The sequence below is a fragment of the Leucoraja erinacea genome, chromosome 32 (assembly GCF_028641065.1).
Source record: "Leucoraja erinacea ecotype New England chromosome 32, Leri_hhj_1, whole genome shotgun sequence".
In the NCBI taxonomy this organism is placed as follows: Eukaryota; Metazoa; Chordata; class Chondrichthyes; order Rajiformes; family Rajidae; genus Leucoraja; species Leucoraja erinaceus.
The window spans coordinates 25012933-25034753 of NC_073408.1; the positions used below are offsets into that span (position 1 = coordinate 25012933).

General features: G+C 41.4%; 1 protein-coding gene across 5 annotated transcripts in view; it reads right to left on the bottom strand.

Annotated features, from left to right (window-relative positions):
• The window catches only part of LOC129712461 (rho GTPase-activating protein 32-like), a 570135-nt gene that overhangs the window by 321739 nt on the left and 226575 nt on the right, over positions 1-21821 (bottom strand). The window contains exon 1 of one of the 5 annotated variants that reach the window (XM_055660919.1): positions 16923-17036. The exons of the other annotated variants lie outside the window; for them this stretch is intronic. The gene's annotated coding sequence lies outside the window, so the exon portion shown is untranslated. Of the gene's footprint in view, positions 1-16922; positions 17037-21821 lie in introns of those variants that run through there. 5 annotated transcript variants of the gene reach the window in all.

The window sequence follows — 21821 nt, forward strand, 5'->3', positions numbered from 1 at the left end:
CCCTTTGACCATCTCTTGTCAGTTAGTGTGATGTTTAACCTGTCAGATGGGTATAGTCGGTTTTAACAGCTATTATCATAAAATATAGTTTTGATATTTCCTTGCAACCTGTATATTTTGTTGTGGATAAATTATGTGGGAAGCGAGAGTGTTTCTGTACCAATAGCAATAACGACCCATGCTATGGCCATGTCATGATAATTTTCGGTCCTTCACAGAGAACATGCATGCATCAATCTGCAGTGTGCATGGTTAAGCATATATGTTACCATGGTCCAGGATTTATTGACACAGGTTGATCATACGCTGAATAATCCAACCACATTTTTGTTTGGAAGTGGAAAGAAATAATAGAAATTGCATTAGTTGCAACGTGTAAAAAGAGTTGAGATACTGTATTATAATTTTGCTGCATGTCTTTGTGGTATATATCATGTCTTGATTGGTGAATATGTTTAGTTTGTGACTTTATTTGAAGCAGAAATAATATGTGAATGCTTCATTGAGCAGAAAACAAATAAATGTAGGTCCCTTGCAGTCAGAAACAGGTGAATTGATCATGAGGAAGAAGGACATGGAAGACCAATTGAATAACTACTTTGGTTCTGTCTTCACTAAGGAAGACATAAATAATCTGCCAGAAATAGCATGGGACCGGGGGTCAAATGAGATGGAGGAACTGAGTGAAATCCAGGTTAGCCGGGAAGTGGTGTTAGGTAAATTGAATGGATTAAAGGCCGATAAATCCCTAGGGCCAGATAGGCTGCATCCCAGAGTACTTAAGGAAGTAGCCCCAGAAATAGTGGATGCATTAGTGATAATTTTTCACAACTCTTTAGATTCTGGAGTAGTTCCTGAGGATTGGAGGGTAGCTAATGTAACCCCACTTTTTAAAAAGGGAGGGAGAGAGAAAACTGGGAATTACAGACCAGTTAGTCTAACATCGGTAGTGTGGAAACTGCTAGAATCAGTTATAAAAGATGGGATAGCAGCACATTTGGAAAGTGGTGAAATCATTGGACAAAGTCAGCATGGATTTATGAAAGGTAAATCAAGTCTGACAAATCTTATAGAATTTTTCGAGGATGTAACTAGTAGAGTGGACAAGGGAGAACCAGTGGATGTGTTATATCTGGACTTTCAGAAGGCTTTCGACAAGGTCCCACATAAGAGATTAGTATACAAACATAAAGCACACGGTATTGGGGGTTCAGTATTGATGTGGATAGAGAACTGGCTGGCAGACAGGAAGCAAAGAGTAGGAGTAAACGGGTCCTTTTCACAATGGCAGGCAATGACTAGTGGGGTACTGCAAGGCTCAGTGCTTGGATCCCAGCTATTTACAATATATATTAATATTAATAATTGAATGCAACATCTCCAAGTTTGCGGATGACACGAAGCTGGGGGGCAGTGTTAGCTGTGAGGCGGATGCTAGGAGGCTGCAAGGTGACTTGGATAGGCTGGGTGAGTGGGCACATGCATGGCAGATGCAGTATAATGTGGATAAATGTGAGGTTATCCACTTTGGTGGCAAAAACAGGAAAGTATTATCTGAATGGTGGCCGATTAGGAAAAGGGGAGATGCAACGAGACCTGGGTGTCATGGTACACCAGTCATTAAAAGTAGGCATGCAGGTGCAGCAGGCAGTGAAGAAAGCGAATGGTACGTTAGCATTCATAGGAAAAGGATTTGAGTATAGGAGCAGGGAGGTTCTTATGCACGCATCCTGTTTATAGACTTTAGCTCGGCCTTTAACACTATACACCCAATTAAACTGTACAATAAACTGTTGGATATGAGCATTCACCCAGCCATGTGCCATTGGATTCTGCACTTTCTGACAAACAGACAGTGATGAAGCCGAATTTTAGTTAAAAATATAAGCAGATATTAAATTGGCTTCTGGGCTAGCTTACAGCTTATATTTAGTCTCAAATTAGGCTTTCCTCAGGTTGGGGTGTGTGAGATAATAAATCCTATAACATTGTCTCCCAAGTGACAAGCAGAGAGGAGAGGCTAGAGAGATCTCTTTGATATAAGATGTCATAAACCAAATGGCCAATGTTTATGAGGGACCAAGTGACGAGAGAGGAACCAGGGAAGTAGAAAGATAAGATGCCGTAAACCAAGTGTCCTATGTTTATGAGGGACCAAATGACAGAGAGGAAGCAGCGAAAGAGCTAGGGTGATCTCTTTGAAGATAAAATGACCTAAACCAAATGGCCAATGTTTTTAGTATATCTTGTACCATGTAAACAAAATGCCTTTGATGCGATGCATTCTGTGGAAACCTTTTCCTATACCTCTGACCATGACTAATGTCTGTGGAATGTGCTAAGGGAACAAAAAAAAAAACCTATTTAATTCAATGTAATTCTGTTGTTCAGAGAAGTGGACGGAGGACAGTCAAGTGTCTGTATTGGTCACTTGACTGGAGTTCTCCCTCCCATCCATCGGCCGTTAATAAGTAAAGTTTTGAACTGATCTACCAAACAGTTTGTGTGGTGTCTGTTTATTAAGAAGCGAACCTGTTTAGTTGTTAAGAAAAGTAACTTTTCAACAGCAAAGAGTCAAGGTGGGTGAAAAACTCTCCAGCCCGCTGACTCTCAACACAGGAGCCCCTCAAGGGTGCGTTCTGTCATCTCAGCTCTTTTCACTTTACACCAACAACCTCATATCCCAATGCAGCTCAGTCAAAATTTTTAAATATGCAGACGACACAACAATAATTGGCCTCATCTCAGACAACAACGAAGCACAATAACATCAAACAGTGGACAGCGCAGTCAAATGGTGCGCAGACAACAAACTCCAGCTTAATACTTCAAAAACCTTAAAAATCATCATAGACTTCAGACGTAAACAAAACCCCAAACCCCCGGTCCATGTCAACTCCCATCCCATAACCTCCACAAACTCATTTAAGTTTCTGGGCACCTATATCTACAATAATCTAAAATGGCACATCAACATAGACCACATCATCAAGAAAGGACAACAACGCCTATACTTCCTCAGACAACTCAAAAAGTTCAGAGTCCACAAACGCCTCCTGGTCCGTTTCTATCAATCCATCATTGAAAGCATCATCACCTCCTCAATCACAGTCTGGTACAGAAACACTGACAGTCACTCACTACACAGATTACAGTGCATTGTCTCCAAGGCCTCCAGGATCATCAACTCCCCCCTCCCCTCAATCCATTCCATTTACCTCCAACGTACCTCAAAACGGGCAATAAAGATCATCTCGGACCCCTCCCATCCAGCAAACCACCTTTTCCAGTCTCTCCCTTCAGGGAGGCGCCTCAGGTCACTTGCTACAAAATCCACCCGCTTTAAAAACAGTTTTCTTCCCCTCAGCAATAACACTCAATTCCCTCCAATAACAGTCAATACTAAGGACTTTTGATGTATACAGTGTCTTGTCTATGGTCTTTTGTCTGTTCTTTTGCACTATGTATTGTTGGTGAGATTTGTGATGTGGTATGGATGCACTTTATTACTGTGATCTGTGTTGTTATATGTGTTAATGTGACTAAAGCAGCGTACCATCATGTACCGAACCCAAATACCACCAACCCTGGTTGTGTGGCAAATAAAGATTCTATCTATCTATCTAGTTGTACAGGGTCTTGGTGAGATCACACCTGGAGTATTGCGTACAGTTTTGGTCTCCTAATCTGAGGAAAGACATTTGTGCCATATAGGGAGTACAGAGAATGTTCACCAGACTGATTCCTGGGATGTCAGGACTTTCATATGAAGAAAGACTGGAATGACTCGGCTTGTACTCGCTAGAATTTAGAAGATTGAGAGGAACTTATAGAAACTTACAAAATTCTTAAGGGGTTGGACAGGCTAGATGCAGGAAGATTGTTCCCGATGTTGGGGAAGTCCAGAACAAGGGGTCACAGTTTAAGGATAAGGGGGAAATCTTTTAGGACCGAGATGAGGAAAACATTTTTCACACAGAGTGGTGAATCTCTGGAATTCTCTGCCACAGAAGGTAGTTGAGGCCAGTTCAAGAGGGAGTTATTGAGGCCAGTATTTAAGAGGGAGTTAGATGTGGTCTTTGTGGCTAAAGGGATCAGGGGGTATGGAAAGAAGGCAGATACAGGATACTGAGTTGGATGATCAGCCATGATCATATTGAATGGCAGTGCAGGTTCGAAGGGCCGAAAGGCCTACTCCTGCACCTATTTTCTATGTTTCTAATTCCGACTGGTAACTGCGCACTTCGTCCGAGCACATTATCGCACGCGTCATGCAAGCCGTCTTAAATGACCACCTAAACTGTAATTTGGCAACCTAAAAAGCTGCCTAGGTTGCCCGGCTGGCAACTGGGAAAAAACGTTAAGTGAGAGCCCTGATTAATGTATATCACAAAACAGAAAAATCCATGATGTTTCGTGTTTACAATGCAGTCTACAAGGTGAGACAATGTGCACAGTTTACACTATCAATAACGAGCATTAAGGGCCTGTCCCACTTAGGCGATTTTTTTGGCGACTGTCACAGTTGTAGCAGGTCGCCGAAAAAGCGGCAACTGGACCCCCCCCATGACAATGTCTACGACAAGCTACAACAACCTACCACCTAGTCGACATTAAGCTACTGACAACTGGCGACCCATTAGGATGTCCACCTACGACCACACAGGACCCTTTCGGGGACAACTGAAGACAATTCAGTCGCTGGCACCTGTCGCCGGTTGACGAAGGTTGAAGTAGGTAGTCGCCAATGGAATTCACCAAAGTCGGCACCCGGCGACAACGAACAACACCTGGCGACAACCTGCGTCATCCTGCCCACAACAGCATCTACAACAGGAGAAGACAAGCTGCGACAAGCCCACAGTCGCGGCGACCAGAAAAACATTATGACTCTTTAGGCGACGTGATGAGACTACTCATGACCATACAGGCTTCACCACACGACCATGTGGCGACAGCCTAATCACCTGTAGTCGCGGAAAAAATCGCTTAAGTGGGACAGGGGCTTTAGTATCCAATAATATGGAACAGGTCAGTGTGCACTAGTATGCGGCATTAATTCACAACACCCAGTGACATGGAGACATCATCTGGTGTGGAACACAGTGCTAAGCAGAGCAATAATATACAGACTCTATTACATTGCGCCTTGAGTATAGGACAAGATAAAAAAAAATGTCTGGACACAATGGTACAATGCTCACACTATCATAGTACAACAGTGAGTCTAGTAAATAGGGAAAGAGCATAGAAACATATTAGGAAATGTCAACTACAAAGATAATAGGAAATAAATGAAAGGAGGCCCAGATATTTCATAATATATGAAGACCAAGATAATTATTAAGAGAAGAACCTACTAACATTTCCCACCAACCACAACAGATGAACAGGGAATATGACCTTGCTAGCTGTCCACTCTGCCCTGGGCCACTTGGACAATAAGAACACGTTAGTCGGGCTGTAGTTTATCGACTGCCGCTCATCATTCAACATCATCGCCCCATCCAAACCTATTATCAAACTCAAACAACTAGCTTTCTGCTTGACACTATGCTGTTGGATCCTCAACTTTCTCATCGTTAAACCACAATCAGTGTGAAATGACAACAATACTTCCTCCTCAATAAACAAATGACATCTTTAAATTCATGACAATACCACCAGTGTTAGACGAATAACTGATACGATGAGTCACAGTGCAGAGGAAGATTAATAATCTGATTGAATGGAATCAGAACAACAACTTGCCCTCAATATTAGCAAGAAGCTTATTGTCGACTTCAGGAGGGGAAAGCTGGGGATCCATGAGCCCGTCTTCATCGACAGGATGATGGTGAAGAGAGTCAACACCTTCAAATTCATGGGCACGAATATCTTTGAAAATGTGTGGTCACAAAACCACTCATCATTACCTGTACTTCCTGAGAGAGTGAAACTGAGAAAGTTGAAAATGAATAACTACTTATTTGGTGCAACTAAAATATATGTCCTGGACTGATGACAGGAGGAGGAAATTGTGTAAGTTTTTTACATCATAATGCCAAAGGATTGCAACAGCTTCAGCAGTGCACCATTGTTTGAAATGGGAGGAAGCGATAAACGGAGTAACATGCCAGTTAGGGGTTTAACAAGCAGCAGACAAATTATTGGTCAATTCTAATCAACCGTAAACATTCATTCACCAATGCATAGATTAATCATGGACTGTCAACATGGGTGGCACGGTGGCGCATTGGGTGGGATGATCACTGGTCGGCGCAGACTCAGTGGGCCAAAGAGCCCGTTTCCATGCTGTTTCTCTAAACTAAATAATTCGATAAGGGAAGGCCTTGTCTGACGAATAAAGAAACAAATAGGTTAGAAATGTGAAACAAAAAGAGAACGTTGGAAACACTCAGTTTGCTCATTTTTAAAGTTAACATTTCAGGTCAATGACTGGTCTGATGAAAAGTCTTCAATGTGAAATGTTAATTCTGTTTTTCTTTCCACAGATGCTGTCTGACCTACTAAGTACTTCTGTTTGAGATTCTATTTCAGTCCCTATGAAAAGATTTTTTTTTTTAATGTGGAGAATGAAGGCAGTGCACTCGAGGTAATATGGCACTTCAGGCAATGTCATACATGACTAGCTGCAAGCCAAGTCAGAGTGGTAAACTGCATCCAAAACTGGCTTGGTGACAGGAAACACCAAATAAAGACGATGGAATCTATCATCAACAATGTGGGAAGAGTACCCAGGTAGGGCCTCTATGCAAAAATCACGATGGAAATGGAAATCAAGAACCCGGTGCATGAGTGCCAATGGTAACAACTAAAATATATAGTCAGAAATGTCTACTTTGTGCTATTTTGGCGTCTTTATGAAATCCTACCTTTACGTAAACCAGTCTGCAGCCAAATGGTTCATTCCATATAAAATCAAGTATTTTACCTAGGGTAGGAGAATCAAAAACCCGAAGGCATAGGTTTAAGATGAGATGGGACAGGTTTAATATGAACTTTTTCACTGAGTGTAGTGGCTATATGGAATGAGTGCCAGAGGTAGTAGTTGAGCAGGTGACAAAACAACATTCGGAAAATACCAGGACAGGGTCATGGATAGGAAAGCTTAAAGGATATGGGGCAAACACAGACAAATGGGACTAGTTTGGATGTGGCATCTTGTCTGGCATGGATGAGTGAAGTCAAAGGGCCTTTTCTATGCTGCATGACTGATTCTTGAGCATGCATTTGAGAAAGGTTAAGGGAACAGATACAACCTTGGCAAAAAACCATGAAAACATGCCCTCAAGAAACAACTAGAAACTGGTTAAGCGGTTCTGGTGCAGCAATGGAATCTGTCATTAACAATATGAGAAGACTACCCAGGTAGGGCCCCTATACAAAAATCATGATAACCCCTTCAATTATGGAAGCCAATGCTGACAATGCCTTAAACAGCAATTACCTGGTCAGTGAAATAATAGTTTGTAGCAAAACGTTCATGCTTTGGTCCTAAAAACCCAAATTCCAGAGGAAGACTGGAATGACTACTCTTAATATCAAGGCAGCATCGGCCTGAGTTGTGACACAAGGGGGGGAATCTATTGAATGTTAAAACGCACATCTCTTGAAAGAAATGTGATTGCTGAAGGTCAATGATGCCAGTTCCAGAATATCAGGCCACGGTTCCAGGCCCAACCATCTGCAGCAACGTTAGCAATAACATCATAAGGTCATAAGAGGCTGATTATTGTTGGCTGATTATTTCATGTTCAGTTCTATCCCGAGCTCTACAGAAATGAACAAGCCCATACCTGCATGTATAAGATCTGAAAAACCTTCAGGCAAAGATCAATAATTGACTTGTAACATTTGCATGGGACAAGTGCCAAGCAATGAACATATCTGGCAGGGCAGACTCAGCCTTGCATCCCAACTCTTGACATTCATAATGACACCATCATAGTCAAATTACAAATGTTATCTCTGCTGAGGATAAGGATGTAAGCACACAATGTCACCAGAAAATTGCAACTGTTCCACCTGGTGGTTCCAACATCTCAAAGACAGTTGGAAATGGTCAATATATGTCAGCTTTGTTTTATGCATCAAACAGAACAATTCAATTCTTACTTGGAGCAACATAATTGGCCTGTAAACACAGTGCTTAGAACGAAATGTAGTTTAGTTTGCTTTATTATTGACATGTGTACCGAGGTGTGGTGAAAAGCTACTGTTTGTATGCTATTCGGTCAAATAAAAGACTATACACGAGTACAATCTAGCCGTCCACAGTATACAGATGAAGGATATAACATATAGTACAAGATGAAGTCTGATAAAGTTAAATTAAAGATTGGTCAAAGGTTTCTATTATGTAGATGGGAAGTCTGGACCACACTGTAGCTGATCAGAGGACCATTCAGTTGCCTGACAACAGCTGGGAATAAACGGTCCCTGAATCTGGAGGTATGCATTTTCAAATTTCTGTTTCTCTTGCCAGATGGGAGAGGGGAGAAGAGGGGGTGACTCGGTTGAAACTGGTTCTTAATTATGCTGGCGGCCTTGCCGAGGCAGTGTAAAGTGTGGATGGAATCAAGAACAAACAAAAAAAAAGTTAAATATACTTTAAAAACATCAATGTGAACCAAAAGCACGAAGCCAATGGTGCAACCAAGATAGTTCGTAGTTTGATTTGTATTTATTGTATCAGTAGTTTTAGTTTAGTTTAGGGATGCAGCATGGAAATAGGCCCTTTGGCCTACCAAGTCCTCACTGACTATCGATCACCCTTCACACTAGTTTTATTTTATCCCATTTTCACATCCAGTCCCTACACTAGGGGCATTTTTTTTGTTTGACACACACAGAATCTAATTAACATAAAAACCCGCATGTCATTGGAATGTGGGAGAAAACCAGGGGGGAAACCCACGCGGTCACAGGGATAACGTGCAAACTCCACACAGACAGCACCCAAGGTCAGAATCAAACCTGGGTCTCTGGCGCAGTGAGGCAGCAGGTCTACTTGCTGTGCCACCATACCGTTCTCAGTAGTTGGTTGTTGGGAAGAAGCTGTTCCTGAACCTGGAGGATTAGGTTTTCAGGCTTTGCTGACAACTCATCTTACACATGAGTAAAAACAATTAAAGACCAATGATTACATCATCTACTTGAAACCGTATACCATCAGCTCTCACCCTAATGCAATGATGACACTAGTACTCAGTCTAGACAACCACAATCAGTCACTTGCCCACTATAAATGCTGATTCAGAATACTCTCACCACTATTTTTTAAGCTGCCACCTTGTGGGGGCAGTATGTGACTGAATTGTATCCTGATCCTGAATAGGTCTGCAGATTCCAAACAACAAAAAAAAGTGGACAATATATTTCTAGAAGGATAGACCTAAAATAAAATTCAACGCTGTCCCACACATAAAAATCAATCCATTATCCAGCATTCGCTACCCGTTTTGTCAGCTGCACAATTGCAAGATACGCTACAGGTATGCAGGGAAATTTTCAGGCCTACTAGAAACCAGTCTTTGCATATATTAACCAGTTGACAAGATAGTAAAGATGACTGCAAAGGGATAAAAGGTTTATGAAAATAGAAAAATTAAAAGGAGTGGCACTCTGTCTAGGCTGAGCGTAGGAACAGATCTGAACACATTTGATCAGTCTGAAGAAGAGTCCTGGCTCAAAACATTATCAGTTCATTTTATCTACAGATGTTGCCTGACCCGTTGAGATCCTCCAGTACTTTGTGTTTTGAACACAGCTGAACACTTTAGTTTGGAGGTGTTGCAGGTCAAATATATCTTACATTTCCTGGAAGAGGAGGTAATGAGGCAATTGGTTCATGAATCTGATAGCAGTGAGGAAGAAGCTGCTCCTAAGTCTGAACTTCTGGGCTTTCAAGTTCCTTTACCTTCTCCAAGGTGGTAGATGAAAGATAAGGGAATGATAAGCATCCAGGACGATACTTGCAGCCTTCCTGATGCAACAGTGGAGATGGACTGGATGAGCCAGTAATGGACTGGGCTACGTTCACCACTCTCTGCAGGTTTCGGCGGTTATGAACAGAGCAGTTGCCAGACCAGGCTGAAATCCCACCACAATATTTCACAGTGATATATTAACTTAGATAATGCAGTGAACATTGCTCACAATCCTGGGTTAATACTGAAAAGCAATTCTGAATTTGAAATGTCTATAAATTCCAAAAAACAAACTGTACTACAGCATAATCGAATTATTATTTAATTAATTAATATTGATTACCCTAATTAGAAAATAAATCCGTTATCCTTGCATTATGTAGTGATCAGGACTGTACAAAGCTAGGTAGGGGAAGGATGAGGACCCACAATCCTGTTCACATCAATGGGACGATGGTGGAGAGGGTCAATAACTTCAAATTCCTGGAAAGATCTCCGACGATCTTTCCTGGACCCAGCACACTGATGCAATTATAAAGAAGGCACATCAGCGACTCTACTGCCTGAGAAGATTACGGAGATTCGGCATGTCAAAAAGGATTCTCCTAAACTTCTACAGGTGCACGGTAGAGAGCATTCTGACTGGTTGCATCGTGGCCTGGTTCGGCAACTTGAACGTCCAGGAGCGAAAAAGACTACAAAATGTTGTGACCACTGCCCAATCTTTGACCCCCCCACCGTCGAAGGGATCTATCGTAGTCGCTGCCTCAAAAAGGCAGTCAAAATCATTAAGGACCCACACCATCCTAGCCACATACTCATTTCACCATTGCCATCAGGAAGAAGGTACAGGAGCCTGAAAACTGTAACATCCAGGTTCAGGAACAGCTTCTTCCCTACAACGACAAATGAGCTTTGAACTGCAAAAAACTAGTATTATTGCTCTATATTTGTTATTTATTGAACTTTTTATTTATTTTTTCTCTTCCCCGTTATGTACTCTGTTTACTTTTTCACATATTCTGTTGTGCTGCAGCAAGTAAGAATTTCATTGTCCCATCCGGGACATATGACAATAAAACACTCTTGACTCTACCAATTTTAAAGTTACAATTAAGCCTCCATAAAAAATTAAATTAATGAGTTTGTCAGTTGTTTTGGTGAATGATTCTTTTGGCGAGTCGAATGAGAGTGGAATCTTTAATCCAAATTAAATTAGGTATTATTATCAAATTAAGTGTTATTTGGAGATATAAAAACATAAATATATTAAATAATAATCATTTAAAAATAAAAATTGTAAATTAAAACACAAAGCAAAACTAAACATAACTTTTTTCTGCCTGAATTCCAGGTCACGAATCCTATTCAAAGGTCGACTCCAATCCTACACCAAGCCAGGTAGTTTTTCCTCAGCATCCTGCTCTCGAATTTCAGCATTTCATTGCATTACACCCGGCATCCAGTGACAGAGTGGAGTGATATTGGGTTAGCATCTGCCACTCAACTTAGTTTAGAGGTTCAGCGAGAAAACAGGCCCCATGGCCCATCAAGTCCTTTTCCTTTTCATAGCAAAAGGATTTGATTCATAGCAAAAGGGTTTGAGTATAGGAGCAGTTCATAGCAAAAGGATTTGAGTATAGGAGCAGGGAGGTTCTACTGCAGTTGTACAGGGTCTTGGTGAGACCACACCTGGAGTATTGCGTACAGTTTTGGTCTCCAAATCTGAGGAAGGACATCATTGCCATAGAGGGAGTGCAGAGGAGGTTCACCAGACTGATTCCTGGGATGTCAGGACTGTCTTATGAAGAAAGACTGGATAGACTTGGTTTATACTCTCTAGAATTTAGGAGATTGAGAGGGGATCTTATAGAAACTTACAAAATTCTTAAGGGGTTGGACAGGTTAGATGCAGGAAGATTGCTCCCGATGTTGGGGAAGTCCAGGACAATGGGTCACAGCTTAAGGATAAGGGGGAAATCCTTTAAAACCGAGATGAGAAGAACTTTTTTCACACAGAGAGTGGTGAATCTCTGGAACTCTCTGCCGCAGAGGGTAGTTGAGGCCAGTTCATTGGCTATATTTAAGAGGGAGTTAGATGTGGCCCTTGTGGCTAAGGGGATCAGAGGGTATGGAGAGAAGGCAGGTACGGGATACTGAGTTGGATGATCAGCCATGATCATATTGAATGGCGGTGCAGGCTCGAAGGGCCGAATGGCCTACTCCTGCACCTAATTTCTATGTTTCTATGTTTCTAAGTCCACGCCGACCAGCGATCCCCATACACTAACACTATCCTACACACACAAGGGACAATTTAACAATTTTACCAAGCAAATGATCCTACAAACCTGTACGTCTTTGTAGTGTGGGAATAAACCGGAGCTCCCAGACAAAACCCATGCAGGTCACGGGGAGAACGTACAAACCCCGTACAGACAAGCACCCGCAGTCAGGATCGAACCAGGGTCTCTGCCGCTGTAAGGCGGCAACTTTGCCACTGCGCCACCATGCCTTCACTCTTTCACCATTTGCATGCAGTGAACTGCATCAGTCTGGAATATACGCACCTGCAGATAGTCAGTAACCCCAACAAGTTGAGTACATTTCCCCCTGGGAAAGGATCAGGTTAACCATATAACCATATAACAATTACAGCACGGAAACAGGCCATCTCGGCCCTACAAGTCCGTGCCGAACAACTTTTTTCCCTTAGTCCCACCTGCCTGCACTCATACCATAACCCTCCATTCCCTTCTCATCCATATGCCTATCCAATTTATTTTTAAATGATACCAACGAACCTGCCTCCACCACTTCCACTGGAAGCTCATTCCACACCGCTACCACTCTCTGAGTAAAGAAGTTCCCCCTCATGTTACCCCTAAACTTTTGTCCCTTCATTCTGAAGTCATGTCCTCTTGTTTGAATCTTCCCTATTCTCAAAGGGAAAAGCTGATCCACATCAACTCTGTCTATCCTTCTCATCATTTTAAAGACCTCTATCAAGTCCCCCCTTAACCTTCTGCGCTTCAGAGAATAAAGACCTAACTTATTCAACCTTTCTCTGTAACTTAGTTGTTGAAACCCAGGCAACATTCTAGTAAATCTCCTCTGTACTCTCTCTATTTTGTTGACATCTTTCCTATAATTGGGCGACCAAAATTGTACACCATACTCCAGATTTGGTCTCACCAATGCCTTGTACAATTTTAACATTACATCCCAGCTTCTATACTCAATGTTCTGATTTATAAAGGCTAGCATACCAAAAGCTTTCTTTACCACCCTATCTATATTTGATTCCACCTTCAAGGAACTATGCACGGTTATTCCCAGATCCCTCTGTTCAACTGTATTCTTCAATTCCCTACCATTTACCATGTACGTCCTATTTTAGCTGTTCGTCTCTTGACAGGCACACGAAAGCATGATCATGTTTCTCACCTTTTGGCCTCTCTCCACTGGCTGCCTATTCAGTATAGGATTCGTTTTAAAATTCTTTTATTTACTTTTAAATCCCTAAGTGGTCTTGCCCCGTCCTACCTATCTGAGCTTCTTCACCCTTATTCGCCCTCCCGCTCTCTCAGGTCAGACGATCAGCTGCTCCTGATTGAGCCAAAGACTAAGCGGAAGCTCAGAGGGGACCGTGCCTTTGCTGTGTCGGCTCCGAGATTGTGGAATGAATTGCCTCTGCACGTTAAACAGGCCCCTTCTCTAGCTGTTTTTAAATCACTCCTGAAGACATATCTATTCTCCATGGCCTTTGTAGACCAGTGAGGTGTTGAATTGTTTATTAACTTTATTTGCTTGGTTTTGCTGCGTTGTTCGTACTCGTGTTTTATGTTTTTTTAATTTATTGTTTGGATTTTTGTATGTAATTTATGCGCCTCGTGTTAGTTGTATGTTCTGTTGTTCTGCCTGTTTTATGATGTCTTGCTTGTTTTCTTTTTTCTGTACAGCACTTTGGTCAGCTTTGGTTGTTTTTAAGGTGCTTAACAAATAAAGTTATTATTATTATTATTATTTTGATTTGTCCTGCCAAGGTGTAGCACCTCACATTTATCAGCATTAAACTCCATCTGCCATCTTTCAGCCCATTCTTCCAAATGGCTTAATTCACTCTGTAGACTTTGGAAATCGTCTTCATTATCCACAACACCCCCTATCTTGGTATCATCTGCATACTTACTAATCCAATTTACCACACCTTTATCCAGATCATTGGTTAAGTTGCTGATGAGATAATGTCAAGGAAATTGAAGTTGTCAACCATCCCTGCAGCACCCCTGCTGATGAGTACAAAGTGGTGTTCACACACCCCTCCACCTGCCACACTCGCTGGAGATGCTCGATAATACAATGAATACATAATGGTGAAATTATATGCAAAACTAGATATGTTCATTTGGCAACTGGAAGATCAAGGCATGACACTTTCCAAATTTGCACAAAAATGCTACTGCCCTCAATTTCTGGACTTTACAATGCTACTTGATTTCAAATTTAAAGGAACAACTATGGAAGTGGTTTCTTAATTTGGACTATCTATGGTATCAATTTAAAGATAATCCAACGCATTCTAACAATTGGATCAAACAGCAAATAATGGAACAGCTGTGGACTACAGGAATGAAAAGATGAATGGCACTAATTAACTACTCAGTACCAACAGGCATGATGGATTAAACATTATCTCTGCCATGCTGCAAGATTATGTAATTGTATACCATTTACTTAACTGAGAACAATTGCTTATCTCAGAAACGTAACCAGATACCTTAACTACGAGATAATACGTAAGATTGAAAAACACCAGGTCTTGCAAATGTGTTCCATCAACTTGGGTGTAATACAAAGAAAAATCACAGATGAAGTCAATCATCTCTCACAAATACTGCAATGCCGAGAAATTAATGCCAGAATTTGAAATATTGGTGAAGATAAATGTATGCGTTTTGCAATAAATTGGGGTATATAATAGCTGGATACTTACCTAGTCCCTATACAATTCCTCAAATTCGTAGGTATCAGTCCTTTGGAATTTAAAACTTATTATGCTATGATCATACAATAAAAATCACATTAATACCCTTGTAGGTATCTCAATACTGTGGAATATCAATAAAATTAAACTTTGTAATAAGGCACTGAGAGATCCCTCCTCATCTCATCATTCTATGATAAAATTCACCCCAAACCACTGGCCCCACATTAAATAAACTTCAACAAAAATCATCCTGATAACCTCCAGAAGTATATAATTATCATATTTATTGACAGAGAGAGTCATACAATGCAGAATCAGGCTATTCAGCGCAATTTGCTCACACCGACCCGCATGCCTCATCTACACTAGTCCCACCTGCCTTGTTTGGCCCATGTCCCTCTAAACCTGTCCTATCCATGCAGCCTGTCTAAATGTTTCTGATGACATTGGAAGCCAACAAGTGTATTTCTCAAAAATATCAATCTATTCCCCACTTTATTTCCCTCCACGCCTTTCTCTCTCCAACCACCCACATGTGAGTAATATACACTAACCAATTAATCTTGCATCCTCTGGCAGTGAATTTCAGGCAACCATCAGTAACAAAAAACTTGTCCCACACACATCCTTTAAACTTTGCTCTTTCACCTTAAAGGTATGCCGTCTAGTCATTGATATTTCCACTCTGGGAAAATTATTCTGACCGTCTACCTTATGGTCTACCGTCTACCGTCTCTCGTCATTTTATATATTTCTGTCAGGTCCCCCCTCAGCCTCTGACAGACTAGAGAAAACAATCCAAGTTTGTTCAGTTTCTAATCCAGGTAGCATCCTGGTAAAGGGCCTGTCCCACTTTCCCGAGTCCTCTGCCGAGTTGAAAGGACCTTAAAAATGTTTTAAAGATTTTTGTGATCTATGAACTCCTCCTCCCGACTATCTTGTTACTCGTGGACTTTTGGCATGCTGGAAAAAACGTCCCGACTTACCTGATGCCCCAAGTACCTACAGCTGGCATAACGAGCCACTACGAAATATCTACGGACTCCTACAGCCTCCTACAGACTCGCTACGGTCATTCTCCGAGTTTGAATCAAGGGGAAAACACGGGAGAATTTGTGAGTAACTCAGGAAAGTGGGACAGGCCCTTAAACCTCCTCATTGTCTCGACATCCTTCTTGTATTCATGTGACCATAACAGCACACAATACTCCAAATGTGTCCTAACCAAAGTCCTATAAAGCTGCAACATTACTTTCCGACTCTAATCCTTAATACCCAGACCGATAAAGGAAAGCATTCCACAGGCCTTCGCTACCACTATCTACTTGTGTTGCCACTTTCAGAGAGAGATGGACTTGGACCCCCAAGATATCTCTGTTAATGCTGTTATGGGCTTTGGATTCAACTCCATCTACTATTACTCCATCCATTTCTGGTGCTGATGCATATCCTGCTGGATATTTTAACAGCCTTCCACATTGTGCCCTTGAGACTCTTGAAAGGCGCCCCTAAATAAATTTATTATTGTCTGCAACTCCACCAAATTTCATGTCACCTGTAAACATACTAACCAAACTATCTACATTGATGTCAGTCATTTTTTATATAATACATATTCACAAACCACAGAGGTCCCAGCATAGATCCCAGCAGAGCTACACTGGTCACAGACCTCCTGCCAGAATAACAGCCTTCCACCACAATCCTCTGTCTTCTATCAGTAAGGCAGTTATAAATCCAAACAACCAAGGCAGCTCGGATATTATATGCATCTAAATCTTCTGGATCAGCTGACCACGAGGGACGTTATCAAAACCAGTACTAAAACCGGTTTATACAACATTCACTGCCCTCTCATCATTGATCACCTCTTCAAAAAACTCAATCAACTTTGTAAGAAATGGCCTTCCCCAGACAAAGCCATGCTTGCTATCCCTAATCAGTCTATATTCCTCCAAACAGGTGTAAATCTTATCCCAAAGATCTCTCCAATAGCTTACCTTTCACTGTTGTGTCGCTCCCGACCTATAATTTACTGGGTTATCTATACTTTCTTGCTTCAACAACCTTCAGTTTTGACTGTTTCATTGCTTGAGACAAGGGCTGCGTTTTGAGCTGAAGAAAGTTGTTTAACCTGCTACACCACTGCTCCGCCTACAATTTATGCCTGGTGCATGCAAAATGTATCCCCATATCCTGGTATCAGTATTCATTTGTTGCTGATACTTTAGTACCATAAGGAAAGTTATCATGATAAGATGCTATAAAATCCTCCTCGATAACCTTGTACCGTGCAAAGATTCAACGATGCTGTGGTGCCTTATTAAATCTGAAACCATGATGATATTCACAATAGAGACACAAGAAACTGCAGATGCTGGAATCTTGCGTAGAACACAAATAGCTAGAGTAATTCAGTGAGTCAGCGGCATCTGTGGAGGAAATGGACAGGTGACGTTTGGGTCATGGTCCTTCTTTAGACTGATCCAACAAACTGTGTTTTATTCATGAATTTCACAATGCCCTCATCCACAATTTGATTCACTTTAATACTCGTGCATCACAAAAGATTCACCTCAATACCAGGGTATAATAATGGAATTCATTCTGATATCCTGGTAATATTGTGAAGATCAACTCTGTAGTCCAGCACCATAAATAAATTTCACCCAGAAACCCTAATGGAATTTATCATAAATTTCAAGAACTAGAATAAAATTTACCTCAATGCCTTAATACCAGAATTAAATTCACTTGATAACTTGCCAGCAAAATGAGATTCATTCCACATCCTCACACACAAAAATAAAATTTACATTTGTAATATGTCACACCTTGATATTGAAATGAAAAGCACTTCAATATCCTGTTAAAAGAACAAAATCAGCCTGAAATTTGTTATCCCACTGAAGCTCCACCATCTATACCACTGTTGCTGCAGTTATTAAATCTTGTCCTGATACCCCGGCAACTGCATGAAGTCTAAGACTGAGCAACCTTTCGTGATGACCAGTTCAACACACAGTAATCTTAACTCCATAATGTTAAGTCAATAAAAAAGTTAACCTTGAATGAAAATGCAATCAATCACTGACCCTTCATCCAGGAGAAACACAAAGTAATGTGAAAAATATAAGAGAATATGTCTTTTCTAAAAGTCCAGATTCTTATTTCACGTGTAAGCACCTCATTGAAGAGATGCAGCCGTGGTTGACTGGGCCAGCATTTTATTGTCAATACTGTGGCGGCTCCTAAGGGTCGTGCCATTATACTGCCGAACCCCTCGGCACAGGAGTGGTGCAGTCCGGAGGCGGCCCTCAGTCGGAGGGTTTAAAAGGCAGGGTTTGGGTGCCATCTTTTACTGGTTTCGTCTTCCCTTGAACCGGGAGGAATAAAATAAAAGTGCTTCTCAAACTTTGGACTACTTGCCTCATTTTGAGACCCACGCGCCACAATACCAAATCTTTCCTGCAGTGTGGGGTTTGGTGGGATCCTGCTGACGCCAACGGCCCACGTTCATTGCTCCCACTGGATATGCAGGGAATGGAGCAAAATGGATTATGTGCAAGCAGCTAAGTGTTGGACATTATGTTCGGCACACACATTGTGGGCCGAAGGGCCTGTTCCTTTGCGATTTTGTACTGATGTTCTCTGTTCAACCTCTTATCTAGATCGGATAATGAAGAACAAATCTGGTCATGCATGGTCCAGGATCATGGACATGGCATCCTGCCTACTACTTCATCCTCTAGATTTGTCATGGGCTCGGCACTCCAAGGAATCAGTGAGCAAAAGTACCAATATTTTTTAAAAGCTTTTGAGAACATCCTGCAATATTTTTTTCCAGTTAAACCTCCTGTGATAAGAAATTAGGATGCAAATGGTGTAGCTTGCCCAGTGGAGCTGAGCGAGTGTAATTGGGGTTTTGGTGCTGAGAATAATGGCTGGGAGTGAAGCTGCGTACATTCTCTTATTCATCAAGTATTTTAATGAGGCAGCCTTGGCGATGTCTCTCTCTTAGTTTGATGTGCAGGTGCTTGATGTACATCCATGTATAGGAAGCATATTGGAGAGCAGTGATCACTGCAGCTTCAAACACACTTTTTCTCCAGATTTCAAAGACTCTGCTAGTGCATGGAAACTGATGGTGAATTTCATTGATGGGGTAGGAAAGCTATTGGAGAGGATGTCCATAATCCTGGACCATACATAACATAACTGTAAAGACACAAGGAGCACAGCATTTTGTAATCTACCCACCCATCATCAGACAGCTTCTACTCCATCAGTGGTGTCTGCTGTTTCCACATTAGACACGTCAGAATTAAAGTGGAAGAAATTCATCCTCGACTTGAAGGGAATACTAAAGGGGATACAATTCAAACTATACCTCCCTGTTCTTTAATAATCTATGGATGTATACCAAGATCGCCCTATTCTTTCAAAGCATCCAATAACCTCCTGTTGTAGCCTATTCGCTTGACTCATTGCATATACAAAAGTGTAGTAGCTCATTTCTCTAGATTAAATTAATTAGCACTTTTCTGCACGATTAAACAGATCATCTACATCTCTTGTCCAAAGCTTTATTTTCTCCCAACCACACCCATCTGTTCTGCAACCACACAATTTCTATATTATCTCTGTACGTCATAAAACTTAATATGCTGAGAGGATGTTTAAAAGTCATTGATACCTAAAGGAAAAGGGGACTGAATACCAAGCCTTGCAGAACCTTTGCAGTAATCAAAAATCACCCATCATTCACCATCCTTTGTTTCCCAATTCTGAGCCAATTATACACCCACTTGGATCCCATGCACTGCTAGTTTTATACCATGGTTGCATTGCAAGAACCTGGTCAAAAGCCTAGCTAAAATGGACTACATCAATCACAAGGTCTCCTCAACCCTCCTTGATATTTCCCTTAAAAAATTAATGTGTTGGTTAGGTATTACTTTCTTTTAACAAATTCATATTTATTTAATATTTGACAGATTTCTACAACTACAACATCTGTAAAGACAGGAGCAAATGATCCATTAACAACCTTCAACCTCAAGTCCCTGCGAGGCCCTACTCTTTAATTCATTAACCTCAGTCATCGAAACAGAATGGTACTGTGCAGAACAAGAACAGTCAACACCAACAATCAAGTTTCCATTGTTAATCCCTTTCTATTCCACTTGCCTATAACTTCTTTCGCCTCGGCAATTAAAGGATTGGTCAGATACCTCTTCAATGTTGTAAGAGTGCCAGCTTCTATTATTCCCTTGGAAAATGTAATCCTGATTCAAACAGTAATCAGGGTGAAAAAATATTTCTCAATTCACTCTAACCTTCCTAGCATTACCATAAACCTACACCCTCTGGTTTTGGACCCCAGTAAAAAGGTGAAAGGTTCTACCATCCACGCTATCTATAGATATAGTCACAGAGTCAAACATCACTGAAGCAGGCCCTTCGATCCACCCTGCTCATGCTGACTATTAATTACCCAAGTGCACAAATCCCACTTACTAGCAGCTGGTCAATAATCTTCCACATTGGCATTCAAGTGCTCGTCTCGCTACTTCGACACTGTAAGGGTACCTAACTTCACATCCACAAATTCCAAACACCTCCTGGGAGAAAATGTTCTTCCTTAACTTCCTCTAAACCTTTTACCATTTACTCTAAACTCATGCCCTCTGTTTTAAATAACTATCTTTCAAGGAATAGCTTTTTAAAAAAACTATTTACCCGTCTATGATCCTCATAGCTCACAATACCTCTCTAATGTCCACTCTCAGCCACCTCCATGAAACCCAACCCATCCATGTGTAGAAAAGAACTGCAGATGCTGGTTTAAATCGAAGGTAGACACAAATTGCTGGAGTAACCATATAACCATATAACAATTACAGCACGGAAACAGGCCATCTCGGCCCTACAAGTCCGTGCCGAACAACTTTTTTTCCCCTTAGTCCCACCTGCCTGCACTCATACCATAACCCTCCATTCCCTTCTCATCCATATGCCTATCCAATTTATTTTTAAATGATACCAATGAACCTGCCTCCACCACTTCCACTGGAAGCTCATTCCACACCGCTACCGCTCTCTGAGTAAAGAGGTTCCCCCTCATATTACCCCTAAACTTCTGTCCCTTAATTCTGAAGTCATGTCCTCTTGTTTGAATCTTCCCTATTCTCAAAGGGAAAAGCTTGTCCACATAAACTCTGTCTATCCCTCTCATCATTTTAAAGACCTCTATCAAGTCCCCCCTTAACCTTCTGCGCTCCAGAGAATAAAGACCTAACTTATTCAACCTATCTCTGTAACTTAGTTGTTGAAACCCAGGCAACATTCTAGTAAATCTCCTCTGTACTCTCTCTATTTTGTTGACATCTTTCCTATAATTGGGCGACCAAAATTGTACACAATATTCCAGATTTGGTCTCACCAATGCCTTGTACAATTTTAACATTACATCCCAGCTTCTATACTCAATGCTCTGATTTATAAAGGCTAGCATACCAAAAGCTTTCTTTACCACCCTATCTATATGAGATTCCACCTTCAATGTGGTCAATAATCTTCCACGGTAACTCACCGGGACAGGCAGCATCTCTGGAGAGAAAAATGGGTGACATAGAAACATAGAAAATAGGTGCAGGAGGAGGCCATTCGGCCCTTCAAGCCAGCACCGCCATTCATTGTGATCATGGCTGATCGTCCCCAATCAATAAACCGCCTGCCTTCTCCTTTGATTCCACTAGCCCCTACAGCTCTATCTAGCTCTCTTAAATCCATCCAGTGATTTGGCCTCCACTGCCCTCTGTGGCAGGGAATTCCACAAATTCACAACTCTCTGGGTGAAAACGTTTTTTCTCACCTCAGTCTTAAATGGCCTCCCC